Source organism: Seriola dumerili, unplaced genomic scaffold, assembly GCF_002260705.1.
Source record: "Seriola dumerili isolate Sdu_G_001 unplaced genomic scaffold, Sdu_1.0 BDQW01000044.1, whole genome shotgun sequence".
NCBI classification, from domain to species: domain Eukaryota; kingdom Metazoa; phylum Chordata; class Actinopteri; order Carangiformes; family Carangidae; genus Seriola; species Seriola dumerili.
Window position 1 is genome coordinate 5,194,499 of NW_019174299.1, and position 4,451 is coordinate 5,198,949.

Sequence of the window (4,451 nt, forward strand, 5' to 3'; positions counted from 1 at the left end):
GGCCAGTGGCTGTCAACGCCGCGCTCTGACAGAGTGTGTGAGTGGGACGAGACAGAGGCAGGCTGGAAAACACGGAGAGCTGATGAAACTCCGGGATTGGCGTGTGTGATCGGGTGGGTTTGGCTCTTTGGGGTAGGGCTTTATGTTGAGCCTATATTGCATCAAGCAGAGAGGTGATTTGCAGAAATGTCCATGATGGCTGAAAGGCAAATAAAGTTGAAACCAGCCCTTTGCAAAATCTGTTTATTGCTGCAAGTCTCAATTAGATTATTAAGTTGATGTGGTTAGAGGAAATAAATAGCTGCCAAGCATAGAAAAGTTTCTAATAAAGCCACAGATTAAGATGATTATAACTGAGAGACAAAAGATGCCACTATAAAGTCAATATTGCACATGAATATTTCATTTTGGGGCTGTTGTTTGTCATGCCATCAGAGTACAGTGCGCCTCTGCCCCTCAGATCTGATGAATTATACAAGTTACTGACACAGTTAATGAATTAATATGTCTTTCATCAAGCCTTGTTTGCTTACTTCTGGCTGTTTACCGCCGCATGTTTCACAGTGAGGGTTGTGTTGCTGGAACAGTGGGAGCCAGAGGAAACGTCTGTTTATGCTGCCTGTTCTGCAGTAGGATTTGCAGGAACTTTGGGCCTGCGTATGGTTCATTGTTGTAACTTCCCTGAAAAGGCAGCTCAGAAAAATATGAGCTTGCACTGAGGTCACGCCAGCTTTTGATTAAACGATATAACCTGCTTTGTATTATTCAGCCTCATCCACGGCCACAGGAGCCAGATGAACTTCTCCATCAAAAGCTGATACACAAGGGCACGGGGCCTGTCATAAAATTCACAGGTTTATTATGTGTGTTGTGGAAGGCCAGTGTGAACGAAACACATGCAAAACGCACTTTTATAGTGAACCTTGTTTCCGTGTTATATGTGTCACAAAATGAAACCATGAGTCTGTTCACATTTTCCAGCTTTGTGCCTTCAGAGCTGAAAAAGACCAGCTCTGTGTCTATTCAGGGGCGAGACCACAAGAGGAGTGGTGAGACACCTTGTGGCCATAAAGTGCCACTCAGCAACTTCTGATGCTAAATGTCCCAATCAATATCCCACAGGGGGCTTAATGATGTAGGATGCAAGCATTATTGATCTGCCGCTTTGACACAGGCAAAATGTTACAAGGCAGACTGTCTGTTCTTCCCCGCCAACTGCACCCAGCCACTCTGAATAAACATCAGTCTGCTGCGGGTGCTTGTAGAGTGGCTCTCCTCCTCATTAACTCTGACAAGGCTGCTATGGTAATCTACCGGCGAGGCCTAGTCAGGAAAATGACTTGGACTGCAGGTTTGGATTAAAAGAGAAGCATAATGTAAAAGTTTTCCTCATTAGTTTCACTGTGGGGCCAAGAAGAAAATTTCAGACCATGTTCCAGCAGCTAAACAGGGTTTGAAAACGTATCCATCACAGAAAATGTATGTGGTTAAAGGAGCACAGGAGTAGCACACAAGAACAGAGATGCGCTCTGCGTTGGACACCTGGTGTAGTCTGGAGACTTCCTCTTTTGTCTAAGTAGGTTACTGAATGCATAATTTTGCTCAGTGGTGTAATTCGGGCTGAATAAAGTACAGTGCCACCGCTCTTCCAGGCAGCATGTCTGGACGGTCTCTGAGGATGTGTGTGTGTGTGTGTGTCTGAGCTACAAACACAGATATTTTCATCTCTATTAAAACTGGGCAAACACTGGGATTTACAGCAAATCTAGAGAAAGGAATAATGGCAAACCGTGCAAATCCCACAGATGCAGTCAGCATGAATTTTACCGCAAATGTGAGAAATACTAACACCCTCAGGTTTAGTGGCTGTGGTGAGTTATCTGCCTATTACTCAAAGTATTACAGAGTCCAAATGTCTTATTGGTCTGTTCAGACTGGGTACACAAACATAAATGTTCCTCTTTCGCGTTTTAACACAACATCCTTGAACAGGATGCTGAATCCCTTTCTGGGCTGTTTGTGAAGATATGTTTATGTGCTATCTTGTTAATCATCTTGTGATGCCTAAAACCACAAGACCACTTGAGAGGTCCAGAACCTCATGTCTGGATCCACTGTGCTGAACCTGCAGCTCTAACTTCCTCCATGAAGAATATTTGTGCGTTCCTCACTGCACCAGCTTCATTCTCTCGTCCCATCAAACTTGCCCCTCATGAGGGTATTACAGGCCTCAGGTGTTGCAGTTGCAGTTGGCACCAATGGTACACTGGAAATAATCTGTTTAGTTTGAAATGTTAAGCACACGTGCTACTGTCTTTTGCAGAAGTTAAATTGAAGCACTGAGTTTGGAGGAAGCTTTCTTCATTTCACAGTGAGGTCTATAAGAGCAATCAATTCTGCTTGGCACGTTTACAGAAAGTGAGAGATTAGAAACCAGAAATCACTGCATGCTGGCTCTTAACCAATTCAATCTGGTCCTTGAGTCATTTTTTTCCCGTTGCATTTACCCTCCTGTTGAGAGACCTGGCACCATCGTCTCTGCTTTACTCCGGCATCAGTGTAATGAGTTTACTGGTGGAGTACAACATCCACCGAAGCCTCTCCAAGCACAGAACTATTCAGCACAGTCATACTGATATACAGGCGATGCAGAACAATACAGCCACCTGCTGGCAGGTGCGGCAGATTGTGTTGAATAGTCAGCACGAGAGTGAGTGTAATCCGCCCACCATTTACGCATTTATGTGACTGCTTTTTTAAACGGGAAAGTGTCATTGGCCTTTGTAGTTTGCGAAATGCCCGACACTGTCTGCTTGATTTTTCACGTCCCTTATGTCCAGCTGAAAAATCCAGTATCTTCAACAAGGAAAACACCTCACCAGAGGCAGGAGATGCAGCCAGTAAGCAAGTGAAATCAATTTTAATTGATATGGGAAATGTCTAATGTATTCAAGACCAAAATGAGGAACTGGAGCAGTTTCCTGAGATTCCTGCTCAGTCCACATATGAAAAAACAACAACATATTTTAGTCTGTGTCCCATGATGTCTGAGGGGTTCTGGGCTAAAATATACAGAAGTCTGCACTAATAATAAATACATACTGCCACCTGCTGTTGACTCCAAGACAGAGCAGCGACTTTGACTCTAAAGGGTCAGTTCCCCCAAATCGCAAACAACTTATCCCAACTCTCTGAAACGTCATTACAGTGGAGGTGAATGGAAAAATCAAAAACGTGAAACTGTCAGTCTCAGCAGCAACATCTCGCTCCAGTAACAATGCAGAGAGAGAGACGATAACTGTGACTGACGCACATATGAACCCTGACAAATTACTGATGTTAATATTCATATGAGAACTCATATTGTAGCTCTGATACTTTCAACTCTTTCAATTGTAATCTCGAGTGGTATCATACACATGAATCTATATTGACTGCACGAGGTGGAAATATAGGCAGTGGACACAAACTGCAGTTTTTGGATGTTCTGGAAGTGGCTTATTTTGACATTTAAGTTTTCAGGGTTACAGGAACAGACAATATTACAAGACATGGAGAAGAAAAAAAAAAAAAAAAGTAGCAAAAGTGACAGACCCAGTCCACAATAACCAACATGTAAAGAAAAGCTGCCACAGAATTTTGACTGTGCTTGAAATCTAAACAGGCACTCCATTGATTTTTGTCCAAAATGTCCAAACAAGGTTTTTGGAAGTCATCATCCAAACTAACCTTAATTTAATTAATCCACTGAGCACAGATTCACAGGACACATTGCATCTACCTATTCTGTCAAACCAGGAACTACAGTAGCGGAGAGGGATGGTTGTAACACATTGTAACAAGAAGTTACAAATCAGCTGATTTACCCTATACATGCTCAATTGAGTCCTTATTCCACATGTGAGGAAGTAGCAGCCTGTGACAGGCAGTTTTACAGGGGGAAATGAATTTTGAGGTAAGAAAGTATTTTTTATTTGTTTTTGATATTGTTACTGATACGTATTTGATAGCATGGACTGTGTTGCATGTTTATTGTTAGTCTATGTAGATTTTTTTCATGCAAGTTGTCAGTGCTAATATTTTAGCTGTTGGCTGTAAGGTAAGCTAGGTCGTTGGCTACAAGAGTCTGGGTTAGTTGTAAACAACAATACACACACACACACACACACACACACACACACACACACACACACACACACACACACACACACACACATATTCAATTGCTGAAGCTGGTGCACATTTTGTTCAGTTTTATAATGTTCAAATGTCTTATAACTACTATGACTGACAGTAACTAACATGCTTGACTCTCTCTCTCTCACACACACACACACACACACACCAATTATGATAAAAACTCATGTTGTTGAATAAAAAGCTTTCAATATTAAATGTTTGTCATGATCCTTAGAATTATATTGTATTTCTCCCCCAGGATATGTTACAAC